General features: G+C 44.7%; 1 pseudogene; it reads left to right on the forward strand.

The window, feature by feature from the left end:
• The first annotated feature begins 606 nt into the window (after window positions 1–606).
• On the forward strand, window positions 607–10,763 carry LOC140015907 (uncharacterized; annotated as a pseudogene).
• The last annotated feature ends 10,657 nt before the right edge of the window (window positions 10,764–21,420 follow it).

The following is a 21,420-nucleotide window of genomic DNA, read 5'->3' on the forward strand; positions in this document are numbered from 1 at the left end:
TCTATTGGCCATGCATGAGGCTGGACGTGGAGCGAGTGGTATCACGCTGCATCACCTGTCACCGTGCCAAGTCCATGCTCCAACCCTTTGGTTTGTACACACCTCTACCTATCCCTTCTGAACCAGGGGTTGACATTTCAATGGACTTTATACTTGGTCTGCCTAGGTGTAAAAGAGGCCATGATAGTATTTTTGTCATTGTTGACCGATTTTCTAAAATGGCCCATTTTATCCCATGTCATAAGACAGACGATGCTATTCACATAGTTGATATCTTCTTTAAGGAAGTTGTCGTTTGCATGGTGTACCTAGGACCATTGTGCCTGATAGAGATGTGAAGTTTCTCTCTTACTTCTGGAAGACTTTGTGGGGGAAGTTGGGGAGTAAGTTGCTATTTTCTTCATCCATTCACCCCCAGACCGATGGCCAAACAGAGGTCGTTAATCGCACATTGTCTACATTACTTAGGGCCATCATTAAAAAGAATCTCAAAACTTGGGAGGAGTGTTTCCCCCACGTTGAGTTGCTTATAACCGTACCATCCATAGTGCTACACAGTTTTCTCCATTTCAGATTGCTTATAACCGATTAACTCCTTTGGATTTGATGCCTTTGCCGTTGTCTGATCGTACTAACCTTGATGGCAAGAAGAAGGCCGAGTTTGTTCAGGCTTTACACCAGCAGGTGAAGGCCAACATTGAAGGTCGCACCCAGCAATACCTCAAGCATGGCAACAAGGGTCGGCGTCGCATGGTGTTTGACCCAGGTGTGATACGAACCAAGAGACACCAGTGCGAACTATTCGAGTTCCCCTAGGACCCGTAACTCGAGCACGAGCTAACAAGATGAGGAAGGAACTCCAAGGACTTGTTCATGAGATACAAGGCCAAGAAATTGTCCCCAAGGTCATTGAGGGGCTTGAGCATGAAGGAATGAAAGTCATCCATGTAGTGCACGCCAAAGAGAACCATGTGTGACCCTTCTCTAGTCACATTTGCTGTTTTAGTTAAGTCATTGTAATAAGGGCTTAATGGTCCATAGCCTTGCTTTATTTACCTAAGCGATGATCTCATAAGGTTATTTACCTAAGCAATGACCTCATAAGGTTGTTTACCTAAGGGATGACCTCATAAGGTTTGGTCAAGCCCACAATTCTTAGTCTTATGGAATAGTCAAGCCTACAATTGTTAGTCTTAGTCAAGACCACAACTCTAGACTAGTTCCACATTTAGTTGTTCATCTCTATGTAAGGCTATAAATAGCCCACACTTCCAATGGTTTAGGCATTCAATCAATAAATCAGATTTTGAGAGTTTTCTTGGTTTCTCCAAGGCTTCTTGAATACCTTAGAATTTCTCTAGGTGTTCGTGACTTATCAATCTAGAATCGCACTAGGTTGTGGCGTCTTCTACCATTATACCAAGGTTCGTTAACCACGTGATTAACGGGTTGAGGTCATCCGCTTCAAACTTGGTGTCCTCTTGTCGATCCTGAAGCTAATCTTTTACGGGTTTCGTCACATGGTTGGCGACGTTCGTATCAGTTGGTAATCAGAGCTAATTAAGAGGTATCACGTTATATCCTTTTTTTTTTATTTGCTTTTCGAGTCAAGTTGTCGAAAATTCTGTTTTCGTGTTCTAAGTTGCTATCCGCAATTTCCAGATTTGTTACTTCGTGTTCTTGCATTATTTTTCCAGATTTGTTACGACATAAACTTGTGTCTAGTTGTTGTTAATTGCTGTGGTTAGCCTGGTTTGGTCCAGCCTTTTTTTTTGTGTCTTATTCTTGATTCCTTGTTTGAGTCTTGTTTCTATCCTGTTATATCCATTCAATTCCAGTCTTTTGTTCTATTTGATCATTCGAGGTTACTGTTCATCCGAAAAAAATCAGTTTGTAGCAAGGGTTTTAGAGTCCTATCTAGTTATTACCTTGTGCTCTTGTTTACATACAAAAAAAAAAAAATAGCTGGCTAACCTTACAAAAATTCCTGGAAATCTGTCTTGACCAAAACTTGGGTTTCTTGAAGTTCCTGATTGTTTAAAACCATAATCTTGAAGTTCTTGGAACTTTAGTTGGGATTCTTGAAGCCAACCAAAATCTGTCTTGATCGAATCGTGAAATCTTGGATTGTTTAGGGAGGAAATCATCTTCAATTTTGTGTTTCTTGAATTCTGGGAATTAACATCTTGAATTCTTGAAAGAATCTTGAAGTTTCTGGGTTTTGGGAACCAAATCTTGGTAAACAACAAGGCTGCAAATTTTCAGCTGCCAAAATCCTTGTCTTCACCACAACAATCTTCTTTCTTGACTAAGAACATTTTAGCCACGAAATTTGGCTCTTCTTGGATGATTAGAAAACAAAAACAAAGGAAGAAGAAGAATATTCAGCCTATTCAAGTCAAATTTCCCAACCTATTCAAGTCAAATTTTCCAACCTGTTCAAGTCAAATTTTCCACCCTTGTTCCCAAAAACAACCAAATCAGTTCCAATCTTGAACTTGACCTTAGAATTTATGGGAACCAGGAAATAGGAAGACTAATCCTTGTTTCCAAAGGATTAAAGAAGAAAAGTCAGCCTTGGGTTTCCAAAACAGTCCTACCACAACACAAATTCATCTTCCATTCGGATTCCATCTTTGCAACCATTGGGGAATTTCTGTCCAATCATTAATTCTGGAAATTTTCGTGCATCATTAGGTTAGTTTTAAGTGTCATTCTGAATCCTCTAAGTGTCCATTTATCTACCAAAACACTGCCCAGAAATGCAGCAACCAGCAGCTCAAAATTCCAGTTTTGGGTAGAGTTTTTGTCTAGGATCCTTAAAATTCAACTTTGAGTCATTCATTGAGTCGTGGTCAGTCCCTTCATCTTTTGTTCTTTTTTCGTTCAAAGTGCTACAATCTTGTGACCTTGGTTGGTAAGTCGATCCACACTAGAAGGAGTTCTAACTTCTTCGAGGAGTTGACCGAGGAGCCTTGAAAATACCTTGGTGAGTTCTTAGAGTGTTCAAACACGAGAGCGAGAGTAAACACGTGAGGAAGTGTGCGAGATAAACTTTGCTTCTTTCCATTATTTTTTTTTTACCCTACCATGGCTAACGAGGGGGGAGCAAGCTCCCAAGCTTTTGATCTTAAACTTTTCACAGAAGCAATCAAAGGCGAATTGGGACGCATGATGGACCAAAAACTTGAACTGATGCACCAACGCATTGACAGCTTAGAGTTGTCTCATGGAAGCTCCAAAGGCAGCCGTGGAAAGGCTTATGCACATGAGTCTAGCGACTCTAACTCAGACAACAACTATGAGCATAAGCAAAGTAGGTCCAAGCGTGATGCTAGGCCTTCAAATGACCACATTCCGGGCATAAAGATGAAAATTCCGCCTTTCCAAGGACGATCAGACCCTGATGCCTACTTAGAGTGGGAGAAGCGGATTGAACTTGTTTTCGACTGCAATACTTACTCGGAAGAGCAAAAGGTCAAGTTGGCCGTGGTCGAATTCACCGACTACGCCGTTGTGTGGTGGGATCAACTCTCCACTAGTCGAAGGAGGAGTCGTGAACCTACCATACAAACTTGGACAGAGCTAAGACGACTAATGAGGAAGCGTTTCGTACCTAGTCACTACTACCGTGACTTGTACCAAAAGCTTCAAAGCCTCAACCAAGGAGCACGAAGTGTCGAGGACTATCACAAAGAAATGGAAATACTCATGCTACGGGCAGACATCATGGAGGATCGAGAAGCAACAATGGCACGCTTCTTGAACGGACTAAGGCCCGAAATCGCTGACCAAGTAGAGTTACACCACTATGTGGAACTTGGGGATTTGGTGGAAAAGGCCATCAAGATTGAAAGGAGGATTAAGAGGAGGGGTTCGACTCGGAGTTACTCCAACTTTTCACCCTCTTATCTCCGAACTACACCACCAAAGAAAGAGGATAAAGGGCCGAGTAATTCCATCCCTTCAAGACCAAGGCCAGATATGACTAAGTGGGAGTCTACGGCAACACCAAAGACTGCCATTGAGTCAAGCATGGGGCGAAATCGAGATACTAGATGCTTCAAATGCCAAGGCCGAGGGCATATTGCTAGCCAATGCCTGAACCAACGCACTATGATCATCTTACCCAATGGTGAGTTTTTCACCGATGATGAGGATGAGAAGGAGGAGTTGCCATCCCTTGAGGAAAAAGAGGAAGCATTACCCGTCGATGAACGAGTTGGACTCGTTGTCAGACGAGCCTTAGCAACCCAAGTGAAAGCTGCCGACCATGCACAAAGGGAGAACATTTTCTACACCCGTTGCTATATCAAAGGCAAGGTATGTAGTTTGATCATAGATGGAGGTAGTTGTGCTAACGTCGCTAGTGCCTTGATGGTGGAGAAACTAGCACTACCCACTCTACGACATCCAACACCTTATCGTTTGCAATGGTTGAATGATAGTGGGGATGTTCGTGTGACCAAGCAAGTCCAAGTACCTTTCCGAATTGGAAAGTATGAGGACGTGGTGTTATGCGACGTGGTCCCTATGCAAGCATGTCACATACTATTGGGGAGACCATGGCAATTCGACAAGGGAGTTACATTCGATGGCATTACCAATAAATACTCCTTCAAGCAAGGCGAGAAGAGGATTGTGCTTGTGCCACTCACTCCTATCCAAGTTCGTGAAGATCAAGAAAGCCTGAACAAGGAGAGCGAGCTTGAGAATGAGAAGAAAAAAATAGAAAAAATCGAGAGCTCAACAGGAAATGATAAGGCCGAGAAAATTGAGAGGAAAAAGACATATAGTGAGCCGGCCAAAATTGAAAAGAGAGAGAAAAGGCAAAGTCTATTGATAAAAGCCAATGTAGTAAGAAAGGCTTTGAGTGTTAATACACCCATCTTTGTACTTTTGTGCAAAGAGGTGTTGGTTGTTACAAGTGATCTTACTAACACTCTACCATCTAGTATTGTCTCTCTTTTGCAGGATTATGAGGATGTCTTTCCCGATGAGATTCCAAATGGACTACCACCAATAAGGGGAATTGAGCATCAAATTGACTTGGTTCCAGGTGCCCCACTTCCTAACAGACCAGCCTACAAAATGGGTCCAGATGAGACAAAGGAGCTCCAACGCCAAATCGAAGAGCTTCTAACAAAGGGATGGGCACGAGAAAGCTTGAGCCCATGTGCGGTTCCCGTCATCTTGGTGCCTAAAAAGGATGGAAGTTGGCGAATGTGCACTGACTGTAGGGCCGTTAATGCAATAACGGTAAAATATCGTCACCCTATTCCTAGACTTGATGATATGTTAGATGAGCTATATGGTGCTGTGATTTTCACTAAAATTGATCTAAAAAGCGGTTATCATCAAATTAGGATGAAAGAGGGGGATGAATGGAAAACGACCTTTAAAACCAAACATGGCTTGTACGAGTGGTTAGTTATGCCATTTGGACTAACTAATGCACCTAGTACGTTCATGAGGTTGATGAACCACGTACTTCGTCCATTCCTTGGAAAATTTGTAGTTGTATATTTTGACGATATCCTGATTTATAGTAGGAGCTTAGATGAGCATGTTGAACATGTGAAGCTTGTTCTTGATGTACTTCGAAGGGAAAAGCTCTATGCTAACCTTAAGAAGTGCTCCTTTTGTACTGATCAACTTGTCTTCCTAGGCTTTGTTGTGAGTAAACAGGGAATCAAAGTGGACGAGGAGAAGGTTAAAGCAATTCGAGAATGGCCTACTCCAAGCACGGTGGGTGAGGTACGTAGCTTCCATGGTCTTGCTAGTTTTTATAGACGATTTGTTAAAGATTTTAGTACCATTGCTGCACCTCTAACTGCTGTAATTAAGAAAAATGAGCCATTTGTGTGGAGAGATGCTCAAGTACGTGCTTTCCAAATGCTTAAACATCAACTCACACATGCACCACTACTTGCATTACCATGCTTTGACAAGATGTTTGAAATAGAGTGTGATGCATCTGGGGTGGGTATTGGAGCTGTCCTAATGCAAGAGGGCAAACCAATTGCATACTTTAGTGAAAAACTCAATGGGGCAGCTTTGAACTATTCCACTTATGATAAGGAGTTGTACTCCTTAATCCGTGCTTTAGAAACTTGGCAACATTACTTGAGACCAAGGGAATTTGTCATACACACTGACCATGAGTCGCTTAAGCACATTAAGTCACAACACAAGTTGAATAAGCGTCATGTTAGGTGGATTGCATTTATTGAAACCTTCCCTTATGTGATTAAGTACAAAGTGGGGAAAACTAATGTTGTTGCTGATGCATTATCACGTCGGTACTCTTTGCTCACTCAACTTGATGCAAGGTTGTTAGGATTTGAATTAGTCAAAGAGTTATACACCAATGACCCAGATTTCTCAGGTATTTATGACTCTTGTGGTTCAGCAACTCAAGGTAAATTCTACATCCTTGATGGATTTCTTTTCTACCTCAATCGACTATGTATACCTAACTGCTCTATTCGCTCTTTACTTGTTAGGGAAGCACACGGAGGTGGCTTGATGGGACACTTTGGCGTAGCTAAAACCTTAGCTATCCTTCAAGAGCACTTCCATTGGCCAAGGATGAAACGAGATGTGGAGCGAATGGTGGCTAAATGCATTACTTGCCACAAAGCTAAGTCTAAACTTCAACCCTATGGCCTTTATAGTCCTTTACCTGTACCTAAGGAACCTTGGACCGACATTTCCATGGATTTTGTTTTAGGGTTGCCTAGGTCAAAGAGGGGAAATGATAGCATCTTTGTTATTGTTGACAGATTTTCAAAAATGGCACATTTTATACCATGTCACAAAACAGATGATGCATCGCACATTGCTGATTTGTTTTTCAAAGAAATCATTAGATTGCACGGCATGCCTAGGACAATTGTCTCTGATAGGGATGTCAAATTTTTGAGTTACTTTTGGAAAACTTTGTGGGGAAAATTGGGTACCAAATTGCTATTTTCTACCACTAGTCACCCACAAACTGATGGCCAAACTGAGGTTGTCAATCGTACACTATCTACACTCTTGCGTGCCATCATTAGAAAAAACATTAGAACCTGGGAAGAGTGTTTACCCCATGTTGAGTTTGCATACAATCGCACGGTGCATAGTTCTACTCATTTTTCACCATTTGAAATAGTCTATGGTTTTAATCCTTTAACACCACTAGACTTATCACCTTTACCTTCTTCTGAGCTCATTAACATGGATGGTGCTAAACGAGCAGATTTTGTCAAGAAATTACACGAGCAGGTACGCCTAAACATTGAGCGAAGGATGGACCAAGTTGCTCAACGGGTTAACAAGGGACGCCAACACGTTGTGTTTGAACCTGGTGACTGGGTGTGGTTACATCTACGCAAGGAAAGGTTCCCAGTCCAAAGGCGCAATAAATTACTTCCCTGAGGAGATGGGCCGTTCCAAGTCATCAAGCGCATCAATGACAATGCTTACAAACTGGACCTACCCGGTGAGTACAATGTGAGCGCTACATTCAATGTCTCTGATCTATCTCCTTTTCTTGCAGACGATGAAGCTGATTTGAGGACAAATCCTTTTGAAGAGGAGGGGGATGATACGAATCAAGAGACACCAGTGCGAACTATTCGAGTTCCCCTAGGACCCGTAACTCGAGCACGAGCTAACAAGATGAGGAAGGAACTCCAAGGACTTGTTCATGAGATACAAGGCCAAGAAATTGTCCCCAAGGTCATTGAGGGGCTTGAGCATGAAGGAATGAAAGTCATCCATGTAGTGCACGCCAAAGAGAACCATGTGTGACCCTTCTCTAGTCACATTTGCTGTTTTAGTTAAGTCATTGTAATAAGGGCTTAATGGTCCATAGCCTTGCTTTATTTACCTAAGCGATGATCTCATAAGGTTATTTACCTAAGCAATGACCTCATAAGGTTGTTTACCTAAGGGATGACCTCATAAGGTTTGGTCAAGCCCACAATTCTTAGTCTTATGGAATAGTCAAGCCTACAATTGTTAGTCTTAGTCAAGACCACAACTCTAGACTAGTTCCACATTTAGTTGTTCATCTCTATGTAAGGCTATAAATAGCCCACACTTCCAATGGTTTAGGCATTCAATCAATAAATCAGATTTTGAGAGTTTTCTTGGTTTCTCCAAGGCTTCTTGAATACCTTAGAATTTCTCTAGGTGTTCGTGACTTATCAATCTAGAATCGCACTAGGTTGTGGCATCTTCTACCATTATACCAAGGTTCGTTAACCACGTGATTAACGGGTTGAGGTCATCCGCTTCAAACTTGGTGTCCTCTTGTCGATCCTGAAGCTAATCTATTACGGGTTTCGTCACAAGGTTGGCGACGTTCGTATCAGTTGGTAATCAGAGCTAATTAAGAGGTATCACGTTATATCCTTTTTTTTTATTTGCTTTTCGAGTCAAGTTGTCGAAACCGGCCATCCAAATCCAAGAGAAACCGGCCATTGAAGGAATTGAGTTGGAATATCCTTGCACGACTACTAAAATGCTGCTTACAATTGAAGATGCAAGTGTTCAAGCTCCAGATAGCGGGCTAAGCTGCAGTTAAGTACCCTCGCTGAGCCGTACGGGGATCTATAGTTAGTTGGGCTAGCTTTCGGTCAAGTGAAGGCCCAAGGGGCTGGCCGAACTTTCCTTGTTATTTTTCCAGTTTATTAGGTCTTAGTCACGGCTATTAATAGCCTCAAGCCGCATGTTACATTCAGTTTTTGAGAGTATTGAATAAAATTTCCAGAATTTCGTCCATTCCTTGTGGCAAATTCCCTTAGCTTGTGAAAGCTAAGTTGAACATCCTAGAGTTGATCCTAGGCTGTTCTTGACTTATCAATCAAGCACACATACTTGATTGTGGCGTCCTCTACCGTTAAATCTGTTCTGGAGTGGTCCAAGTTCAGGTTCAACCCCATCCAATCTTCATCGTGTTCCTCTAGATCCGAAGTTGCTTCCGCGTCTCGCATCACCATTCCAAGTTATGGCGCGCATCAATGACAACGCATACAAGCTCGATCTTCCAGGTGAGTATAATGTCTCGGCTACCTTTAATGTTGCTGACCTAAGTCCCTATCTTGCAGATGATGAGGTCGATTTGAGAACAAAACTTTCACAAGAGGAGGGGAATGATGAGGAGGTCGGGGAAGCCATCCAAGTGGAGCAAGTGAAGATGCCACTGGGGCCTATGACACGAGCTCGAACGAAAAAATTGAACGAGACACTACAAACATTGGTTCGTGCGGGTCAAGAGTCGAGTGGAGAGCCAAAGGCCATCGAGGGCCGCCACGAGGCTAGGCTTGTTGTCCTAGTTTCGGACATCACTGAAGCTCAGTAGCCCATGAGACATTATTAGTTTAGTATAGTGTAATAAAGAGGTCCAACTAGCTTGTGGTCTGGACCTTCGTCGTTGTTAGTCCTTGAGTCAATGGGCTAGGCCATATAGGTCGCATAGTTAGTCCCTACGCTGAGCTGTACGGGGGTCTCGCTGCCATCGAAGTGGAGCAAGTAAAGGTGCAACTAGAGCCATCATCCGTCTATTGGCCATGCATGAGGCGGGACGTGGAGCGAGTGGTATCACGTTGCATCACCTGTCACCGTGCCAAGTCCATGCTCCAACCCTTTGGTTTATACACACCTCTTCCTATCCCTTCTGAACCAGGGGTTGACATTTCAATGGACTTTATACTTGGTCTGCCTTGGAGTAAAAGAGGCCATGATAGTATTTTTGTCATTGTTGACCGATTTTCTAAAATGGCCCATTTTATCCCATGTCATAAGACGGACGATGCTACTCACATAGTTGATCTCTTCTTTAAGGAAGTTGCCATTTGCATGGTGTACCTAGGACCATTGTGTCTGATAGAGATGTGAAGTTTCTCTCTTACTTCTGGAAGACTTTGTGGGGGAAGTTGGGGAGTAAGTTGCTATTATCTACATCCAGTCACCCCCAGACCGATGGCCAAACAGAGGTCGTTAATCGCAAATTGTCTACATTACTTAGGGCCATCATTAAAAAGAATCTCAAAACTTGGGAGGAGTGTTTACCCCACATTGAGTTTGCTTATAACCGTACCATCCATAGTGCTACACAGTTTTCTCCATTTCAGATTGCTTATAACCGATTAACTCCCACGGATTTGATGCCTTTGCCGTTGTCTGAGCGTACTAACCTTGATGGCAAGAAGAAGACCGAGTTTGTTCAGGCTTTACACCAGCAGGTGAAGGCCAACATTGAAGGTCACACCCAGCAATACCTCAAGCATGCCAACAAGGGTCGACTTCGCATGGTGTTTGACCCAGGCGACTGGGTCTGGTTACACCTGAGCAAGGAGCGTTTCCCTGTCCAACATCGCAACAAGTTGCTCCCTCGTGGAGATAGACCATTCCAAGTGATGGCGCGCATCAATGACAACGCATACAAGCTCGATCTTCCAGGTGAGTATAATGTCTCGGCTACCTTTAATGTTGCTGACCTAAGTCCCTATCTTGCAAATGATGAGGTCGATTTGAGGACAAATCTTTCACAAGAGGAGGGGAATGATGAGGAGGTCGGGGGAGCCATCCAAGTGGAGCAAGTGAAGACGCCACTGGGTCCTATGACACGAGCTCGCACGAAAAGATTGAACGAGACACTACAAACGTTGGTTCGTGCGTGCCAAGAGTCGAGTGGAGAGCCAAAGGCCGTCGAGGGCCTCAACGAGGCTAGGCTTGTTGTCCTAGTTTCAGCCATCACTGAAGCTCAGTAGCCCATGAGACATTATTAGTTTAGTATAGTGTAATAAAGAGGTCCAACTAGCTTGTGGTCTGGACCTTCGTCGTTGTTAGTCCTTGAGTCAATGGGCTAGGCCATGTAGGCCGCATAGTTAGTCCCTACGCTGAGCTGTACGGGGGTCTCGATGTCCCTCGATGTCCAAAACTAGGTAAACAAACCTAGATTCGTTGTGGCCCTCGATGTCCTTTGGCTCTCCACTCGACTCTCGGGCTGCATGAACCAATATTTGAAGTGTTTCATTGAATATCTTCGCGCGAGCTCGTGTCATGGTCCCCAATGGCACCTTCAGTTTCTCCACTTGGAAAGCTTCTTCGACCACCTCATTATTCCCTCCTCTTGCGACAGGTTTGTCCTCAAATCGACCTCATCATCTGCAAGATAGGGACTTAGGTGCAACATTAGAGGTAGCCGAGACAGTATACTCACTTGGAAGATCGAGCTTACAGGCGTTGTCAATGCCGCGTGCCACAACATGGAATGGACCATCTCCCCGGGTAGCAACTTGTTGCGACGCTAGACAGGGAAACGCTCCTTGCGCAGGTGTAACAAGACCCAGTCACCTGATTCAAACACCACGCGACGCCAACCCTTGTTGGCATGCATGAGGTACTGCTGGTTGCGAGCTTCAATGTGGGCACTCACCCGCTGGTGCAAAGTCTGGACAAACTCGACCTTCTTCTTCCCATCAAGGTTAGTACGCTCAGACAAAGGCAAAGGCATCAAATCCAAGGGAGTCAAAGGATTAAAACCGTAAACAATTTCAAAAGGAGAAAACTGTGTAGAACTATGAACTGTACGATTATAAGCAAACTCGACATGTGGTAAACACTCCTCCCAAGCTTTGAGATTCTTTTTAATGATGGTCCTAAGTAAAGTAGACAATGTGCGGTTAATGACCTCAGTCTGGCCACCGGTCTAGGGGTGACTGGATGTAGAGAATAACAACTTGGTTCCCAACTTCCTCAACAAGGTTTTCCAGAAATAAGACAGAAACTTGACATCTCTATCAGACACAATAGTCCTAGGCACACCATGCAAACGGACAACCTCAATAAAGAAAAGATCAGCTACGTGAGTGGCATCGTCCGTCTCGTGAGATGGAATGAAATGAGCCATTTTAGAAAATCTATCTACAATGACAAAAAAGCTATCATGACCCTTTTTACTCCTAGGCAGACCAAGCACAAAATTCATTGAAATGTCAATCCAAGGTTCTGAAGGAATAGGTAGAGATGTATTCGAACTGAAGGTTTGGAGCTTGGACTTGGCACGGTGAACAGGTAATGCAGCGTGACACTCCTCGCTCGACGTCCCGCCTCATGCGTGACCAATAGAGATGCTCCTGCAAAGCACTCAATGTCTTGGTGACACCAAAGTGTCTCATCAAACCACCTCCGTGAGCTTCACGGGTTAGTAATTCTCGAACAGAACATGACGGAATGCACAATTTATCATTACAATACAAAAATCCATCATGTATGAAGAACTTTCCCTGACCCGACTTAGCACATGACTTGTAGATTTCAGAAAAATCAGAGTCCGTATCATAGAGTTCTTTAATAAGATCAGTGCCAAGGAGTTTAGCATCTTGCAAAGCAATTAGAGCATACCTCCTTGAACGATGTTGGTCTTGCCAGCTTTGTACTTGATCAAATAGGGAAAGGACTCCACAAAATTGACCCACCGTACGTTTCTCTTACTCAACTTGTGTTGAGACTTGAGACGCTTTAGTGCCTCGCGGTCAGTGTGGATGACGAACTCCTTAGGCCGCAGGTAATGTTGCCATGTCTCCAATGTATAAATCAAAGCATAGAGCACCTTATCGTAGGTGAAGTAGTTCAAGGCAGCACCATTCAATTTCTCGCTAAACTACGTGAGCGGCCTTTCCTCTTGGATCAATACGACTCCAATTCCTACACCAGAAGCATCGCACTCAATCTCAAATGTGTGTGATCTTGCGTATAAGGAGCTGGAACGCCTTTTCCTGAGCTTAGCCCGCTCGAACTTCACATCCTTCTTGATAATGGCAGTCAGAGGGGCCGCAATAGTACTGAAATCCCTCACGAAACGGCTATAGAAACTCACGAGGCCGTGGAAACTTCGAACTTCGCTCATGGTCTTGGGCACGTGCCACTCATGGTCAGCGAGACCCCCAAACCAGTTCAGCGTCGGGGCTAACTACGTAGCTCACTAAAGTGCTATTGCCCTAAGGCCCACATGGCTTAGCCCATTGACCCAAGAACTGAATGACTACTAAGGCCCAAACTACAAACTAGTTGGATCTCTTTATTACATTCTTCTAAACTAATAATAGGCCGTGGACCCCTCAGCCGACGCATGGCCTTCTAATTTTCAGTGATGGCCAAAACTAGGAAAACAAGCCTAGATTCATTGTGGCCCTAGATGTCCTTTGGCTCTCCACTCGACTCTCGGGCTGCACGAACCAATGTTTGTAGTGTTTCATTTAATATCTTCGCGCGAGCTCGTGTCATGGGCCCCAATGGCACCTTCAGTTTCTCCACTTGGAAAGCTTCTTCGACCACCTCATTATTCCCCTCCTCTTGCGACAGGTTTCTCCTCAAATCGACCTCATCATCTACAAGATAGGGACTTAGGTGCAACATTAGAGGTAGCCGAGACAGTATACTCACTTGGAAGATCGAGCTTACAGGCGTTGTCAATGCCGCGTGCCACAACATGGAATGGACCATCTCCCCAGGGTAGCAACTTGTTGCGACGCTAGACAGGGAAACGCTCCTTGCGCAGGTGTAACAAGACCCAGTCACCTGGTTCAAACACCACGCGACGCCAACCCTTATTGGCATGCTTGAGGTACTGCTGGGTGCGAGCTTCAATGTGGGCACTCACCCGCTGGTGCAAAGTCTGGACAAACTCGACCTTCTTCTTCCCATCAAGGTTAGTACGCTCAGACAAAGGCAAAGGCATCAAATCCAAGGGAGTCAAAGGATTAAAACCGTAAACAATTTCAAAAGGAGAAAACTGTGTAGAACTATGAACTGTACGATTATAAGCAAACTCGACATGTGGTAAACACTCCTCCCAAGCTTTGAGATTCTTTTTAATGATGGCCCTAAGTAAAGTAGACAATGTGCGGTTAATGACCTCAGTCTGGCCACCGGTCTAGGGGTGACTGGATGTAGAGAATAACAACTTGGTTCCCAACTTCCTCAACAAGGTTTTCCAGAAATAAGACAGAAACTTGACATCTCTATCGGACACAATAGTCCTAGGCACACCATGCAAACGGACAACCTCAATAAAGAAAAGATCAGCTACGTGAGTGGCATCGTCCGTCTCGTGAGATGGAATGAAATGAGCCATTTTAGAAAATCTATCTACAATGACAAAAAAGCTATCATGACCCTTTTTACTCCTAGGCAGACCAAGCACAAAATTCATTGAAATGTCAATCCAAGGTTCTGAAGGAATAGGTAGAGATGTATTCGAACTGAAGGTTTGGAGCTTGGACTTGGCACGGTGAACAGGTAATGCAGCGTGACACTCCTCGCTCGACATCCCGCCTCATGCGTGACCAATAGAGATGCTCCTGCAAAGCACTCAATGTCTTGGTGACACCAAAGTGTCTCATCAAACCACCTCCGTGAGCTTCACGGGTTAGTAATTCTCGAACAGAACATGACGGAATGCACAATTTATCATTACAATACAAAAATCCATCATGTATGAAGAACTTTCCCTGACCCGACTTAGCACATGACTTGTAGATTTCAGAAAAATCAGAGTCCGTATCATAGAGTTCTTTAATAAGATCAGTGCCAAGGAGTTTAGCATCTTGCAAAGCAATTAGAGCATACCTCCTTGAACGATGTTGGTCTTGCCAGCTTTGTACTTGATCAAATAGGGAAAGGACTCCACAAAATTGACCCACCGTACGTTTCTCTTACTCAACTTGTGTTGAGACTTGAGACGCTTTAGTGCCTCGCGGTCAGTGTGGATGACGAACTCCTTAGGCCGCAGGTAATGTTGCCATGTCTCCAATGTATAAATCAAAGCATAGAGCACCTTATCGTAGGTGAAGTAGTTCAAGGCAGCACCATTCAATTTCTCGCTAAACTACGTGAGCGGCCTTTCCTCTTGGATCAATACGGCTCCAATTCCTACACCAGAAGCATCGCACTCAATCTCAAATGTGTGTGAGCTTGTGTATAAGGAGCTGGAACGCCTTTTCCTGAGCTTAGCCCGCTCGAACTTCACATTCTTCTTGATAATGGCAGTCAGAGGGGCCGCAATAGTACTGAAATCCCTCACGAAACGGCTATAGAAACTCACGAGGCCGTGGAAACTTCGAACTTCGCTCATGGTCTTGGGCACGTGCCACTCATGGTCAGCGAGACCCCCAAACCAGTTCAGCGTCGGGACTAACTACGTAGCTCACTAAAGTGCTATTGCCCTAAGGCCCACATGGCCTAGCCCATTGACCCAAGAACTGAATGACTACTAAGGCCCAAACTACAAATTAGTTGGATCTCTTTATTACATTCTTCTAAACTAATAATAGGCCGTGGACCCCTCAGCCGACGCATGGCCTTCTAATTTTCAGTGATGGCCAAAACTAGGAAAACAAGCCTAGATTCGTTGTGGCCCTAGATGTCCTTTGGCTCTCCACTCGACTCTCGGGCTGCACGAACCAATGTTTGTAGTGTCTCATTTAATATTTTCGCGCGAGCTCGTGTCATGGGCCCCAATGGCACCTTCAGTTTCTCCACTTGGAAAGCTTCTTCGACCACCTCATTATTCCCTCCTCTTGCGACAGGTTTGTCCTCAAATCGACCTCATCATCTGCAAGATAGGGACTTAGGTGCAACATTAGAGGTAGCCGAGACAGTATACTCACTTGGAAGATCGAGCTTACAGGCGTTGTCAATGCCGCGTGCCACAACATGGAATGGACCATCTCCCCAGGGTAGCAACTTGTTGCGACGCTAGACAGGGAAACGCTCCTTGCGCAGGTGTAACAAGACCCAGTCACCTGGTTCAAACACCACGCGACGCCAACCCTTATTGGGATGCTTGAGGTACTGCTGGGTGCGAGCTTCAATGTGGGCACTCACCCGCTGGTGCAAAGTCTGGACAAACTCGACCTTCTTCTTCCCATCAAGGTTAGTACGCTCAGACAAAGGCAAAGGCATCAAATCCAAGGGAGTCAAAGGATTAAAACCGTAAACAATTTCAAAAGGAGAAAACTGTGTAGAACTATGAACTGTACGATTATAAGCAAACTCGACATGTGGTAAACACTCCTCCCAAGCTTTCAGATTCTTTTTAATGATGGCCCAAAGTAAAGTAGACAATGTGCGGTTAATGACCTCAGTCTGCCCACCGGTCTAGAGGGGACTGGATGTAGAGAATAACAACTTAGTTCCCAACTTCCTCCACAAGGTTTTCCAGAAATAAGATAGAAACTTGACATCCCTATCAGACACAATAGTCCTAGGCACACCCTGCAAACGGACAACCTCAATAAAGAAAAGATCAGCAACGTGAGTGGCATCGTCCGTCTCGTGAGATGGAATGAAATGAGCCATTTTAGAAAATCTATCTACAATGACAAAAAAGCTATCATGACCCTTTTTACTCCTAGGCAGACCAAGCACAAAATTCATTGAAATGTCAATCCAAGGTTCTGAAGGAATAGGTAGAGATGTATTCGAACTGAAGGTTTGGAGCTTGGACTTGGCACGGTGAACAGGTAATGCAGCGTGACACTCCTCGCTCGACGTCCCGCCTCATGCGTGACCAATAGAGATGCTCCTGCAAAGCACTCAATGTCTTGGTGACACCAAAGTGTCTCATCAAACCACCTCCGTGAGCTTCACGGGTTAGTAATTCTCGAACAGAACATGACGGAATGCACAATTTATCATTACAATACAAAAATCCATCATGTATGAAGAACTTTCCCTGACCCGACTTAGCACATGACTTGTAGATTTCAGAAAAATCAGAGTCCGTATCATAGAGTTCTTTAATAAGATCAGTGCCAAGGAGTTTAGCATCTAGCAAAGCAATTAGAGCATACCTCCTTGAACGATGTTGGTCTTGCCAGCTTTGTACTTGATCAAATAGGGAAAGGACTCCACAAAATTGACCCACCGTACGTTTCTCTTACTCAACTTGTGTTGAGACTTGAGACGCTTTAGTGCCTCGCGGTCAGTGTGGATGACGAACTCCTTAGGCCGCAGGTAATGTTGCCATGTCTCCAATGTATAAATCAAAGCATAGAGCACCTTATCGTAGGTGAAGTAGTTCAAGGCAGCACCATTCAATTTCTCGCTAAACTACGTGAGCGGCCTTTCCTCTTGGATCAATACGGCTCCAATTCCTACACCAGAAGCATCGCACTCAATCTCAAATGTGTGTGAGCTTGTGTATAAGGAGCTGGAACGCCTTTTCCTGAGCTTAGCCCGCTCGAACTTCACATCCTTCTTGATAATGGCAGTCAGAGGGGCCGCAATAGTACTGAAATCCCTCACGAAACGGCTATAGAAACTCACGAGGCCGTGGAAACTTCGAACTTCGCTCATGGTCTTGGGCACGTGCCACTCATGGTCAGCGAGACCCCCAAACCAGTTCAGCGTCGGGACTAACTACGTAGCTCACTAAAGTGCTATTGCCCTAAGGCCCACATGGCCTAGCCCATTGACCCAAGAACTGAATGACTACTAAGGCCCAAACTACAAATTAGTTGGATCTCTTTATTACATTCTTCTAAACTAATAATAGGCCGTGGACCCCTCAGCCGACGCATGGCCTTCTAATTTTCAGTGATGGCCAAAACTAGGAAAACAAGCCTAGATTCGTTGTGGCCCTAGATGTCCTTTGGCTCTCCACTCGACTCTCGGGCTGCACGAACCAATGTTTGTAGTGTCTCATTTAATATTTTCGCGCGAGCTCGTGTCATGGGCCCCAATGGCACCTTCAGTTTCTCCACTTGGAAAGCTTCTTCGACCACCTCATTATTCCCTCCTCTTGCGACAGGTTTGTCCTCAAATCGACCTCATCATCTGCAAGATAGGGACTTAGGTGCAACATTAGAGGTAGCCGAGACAGTATACTCACTTGGAAGATCGAGCTTACAGGCGTTGTCAATGCCGCGTGCCACAACATGGAATGGACCATCTCCCCAGGGTAGCAACTTGTTGCGACGCTAGACAGGGAAACGCTCCTTGCGCAGGTGTAACAAGACCCAGTCACCTGGTTCAAACACCACGCGACGCCAACCCTTATTGGGATGCTTGAGGTACTGCTGGGTGCGAGCTTCAATGTGGGCACTCACCCGCTGGTGCAAAGTCTGGACAAACTCGACCTTCTTCTTCCCATCAAGGTTAGTACGCTCAGACAAAGGCAAAGGCATCAAATCCAAGGGAGTCAAAGGATTAAAACCGTAAACAATTTCAAAAGGAGAAAACTGTGTAGAACTATGAACTGTACGATTATAAGCAAACTCGACATGTGGTAAACACTCCTCCCAAGCTTTCAGATTCTTTTTAATGATGGCCCAAAGTAAAGTAGACAATGTGCGGTTAATGACCTCAGTCTGGCCACCGGTCTAGAGGGGACTGGATGTAGAGAATAACAACTTAGTTCCCAACTTCCTCCACAAGGTTTTCCAGAAATAAGATAGAAACTTGACATCCCTATCAGACACAATAGTCCTAGGCACACCCTGCAAACGGACAACCTCAATAAAGAAAAGATCAGCAACGTGAGTGGCATCGTCCGTCTCGTGAGATGGAATGAAATGAGCCATTTTAGAAAATCTATCTACAATGACAAAAAAGCTATCATGACCCTTTTTACTCCTAGGCAGACCAAGCACAAAATTCATTGAAATGTCAATCCAAGGTTCTGAAGGAATAGGTAGAGATGTATTCGAACTGAAGGTTTGGAGCTTGGACTTGGCACGGTGAACAGGTAATGCAGCGTGACACTCCTCGCTCGACGTCCCGCCTCATGCGTGACCAATAGAGATGCTCCTGCAAAGCACTCAATGTCTTGGTGACACCAAAGTGTCTCATCAAACCACCTCCGTGAGCTTCACGGGTTAGTAATTCTCGAACAGAACATGACGGAATGCACAATTTATCATTACAATACAAAAATCCATCATGTATGAAGAACTTTCCCTGACCCGACTTAGCACATGACTTGTAGATTTCAGAAAAATCAGAGTCCGTATCATAGAGTTCTTTAATAAGATCAGTGCCAAGGAGTTTAGCATCTAGCAAAGCAATTAGAGCATACCTCCTTGAACGATGTTGGTCTTGCCAGCTTTGTACTTGATCAAATAGGGAAAGGACTCCACAAAATTGACCCACCGTACGTTTCTCTTACTCAACTTGTGTTGAGACTTGAGACGCTTTAGTGCCTCGCGGTCAGTGTGGATGACGAACTCCTTAGGCCGCAGGTAATGTTGCCATGTCTCCAATGTATAAATCAAAGCATAGAGCACCTTATCGTAGGTGAAGTAGTTCAAGGCAGCACCATTCAATTTCTCGCTAAACTACGTGAGCGGCCTTTCCTCTTGGATCAATACGACTCCAATTCCTACACCAGAAGCATCGCACTCAATCTCAAATGTGTGTGATCTTGCGTATAAGGAGCTGGAACGCCTTTTCCTGAGCTTAGCCCGCTCGAACTTCACATCCTTCTTGATAATGGCAGTCAGAGGGGCCGCAATAGTACTGAAATCCCTCACGAAACGGCTATAGAAACTCACGAGGCCGTGGAAACTTCGAACTTCGCTCATGGTCTTGGGCACGTGCCACTCATGGTCAGCGAGACCCCCAAACCAGTTCAGCGTCGGGACTAACTACGTAGCTCACTAAAGTGCTATTGCCCTAAGGCCCACATGGCCTAGCCCATTGACCCAAGAACTGAATGACTACTAAGGCCCAAACTACAAACTAGTTGGATCTCTTTATTACATTCTTCTAAACTAATAATAGGCCGTGGACCCCTTAGCCGACGCATGGCCTTCTAATTTTCAGTGATGGCCAAAACTAGGAAAACAAGCCTAGATTCATTGTGGCCCTAGATGTCCTTTGGCTCTCCACTCGACTCTCGGGCTGCACGAACCAATGTTTGTAGTGTCTCATTTAATATCTACGCGCGAGCTCGTGTCATGGGCCCCAATGGCACCTTCAGTTTCTCCACTTGGAAAGCTTCTTCGACCACCTCATTATTCCCCTCCTCTTGCGACAGGTTTGTCCTCAAATCGACCTCATCATCTACAAGATAGGGACTTAGGTGCAACATTAAAGGTAGCCGAGACAGTATACTTACTTGGAAGATCGAGCTTACAGGCATTGTCAATGCCGCGTGCCACAACATGGAATGGACCATCTCCCCAGGGTAGCAACTTGTTGCGACGTTAGACAGGGAAACGCTCCTTGCGCAGGTGTAACAAGACCCAGTCACCTGGTTCAAACACCACGCGACGCCAACCCTTATTGGCATGCTTGAGGTACTGCTAGGTGCGAGCTTCAATGTGGGCACTCACCCGCTGGTGCAAAGTCTGGACAAACTCGACCTTCTTCTTCCCATCAAGGTTAGTACGCTCAGACAAAGGCAAAGGCATCAAATCCAAGGGAGTCAAAGGATTAAAACCGTAAACAATTTCAAAAGGAGAAAACTGTGTAGAACTATGAACTGTACGATTATAAGCAAATTCGACATGTGGTAAACACTCCTCCCAAGCTTTCAGATTCTTTTTAATGATGGCCCAAAGTAAAGTAGACAATGTGCGGTTAATGACCTCAGTCTGGCCACCGGTCTAGGGGGGACTGGATGTAGAGAATAACAACTTAGTTCCCAACTTCCTCCACAAGGTTTTCCAGAAATAAGATAGAAACTTGACATCCCTATCAGACACAATAGTCCTAGGCACACCCTGCAAACGGACAACCTCAATAAAGAAAAGATCAGCTATGTGAGTGGCATCGTCCGTCTTGTGACATGGAATGAAATGAGCCATTTTAGAAAATCTATCTACAATGACAAAAAAGCTATCATGACCCTTTTTACTCCTAGGCAGACCAAGCACAAAATTCATTGAAATGTCAATCCAAGGTTCTGAAGGAATAGGTAGAGATGTATACGAACTGAAGGGTTGGAGCTTGGACTTGGCACGGTGAACAGGTAATGCAGCGTGACACTCCTCGCTCGACGTCCCGCCTCATGCGTGACCAATAGAGATGCTCCTGCAAAGCACTCAATGTCTTGGTGACACCAAAGTGTCCCATCAAACCACCTCCGTGAGCTTCACGGGTTAGTAATTCTCGAACAGAACATGACGGAATGCACAGTTTATCGTTACAATACAAAAATCCATCATGTATGAAGAACTTTACCTGACCCTTCTTAGCACATGACTTGTAGATTTCAGAAAAATCGGACTCCGTATCATAGAGTTCTTTAATAAGAACAAAGCCAAGGAGTTTAGCATCAACCAAAGCAATTAGAGCAGACCTCCTTGACAATGCATTGGCAACGACGTTGGTCTTGCCAGCTTTGTACTTGATAAAATGGGGAAAGGACTCCACAAAATTGACCCACCGTACGTTTCTCTTACTTAACTTGTGTTGAGA

Source organism: Coffea arabica, chromosome 10c (genome assembly GCF_036785885.1).
Source record: "Coffea arabica cultivar ET-39 chromosome 10c, Coffea Arabica ET-39 HiFi, whole genome shotgun sequence".
NCBI lineage: Eukaryota > Viridiplantae > Streptophyta > Magnoliopsida > Gentianales > Rubiaceae > Coffea > Coffea arabica.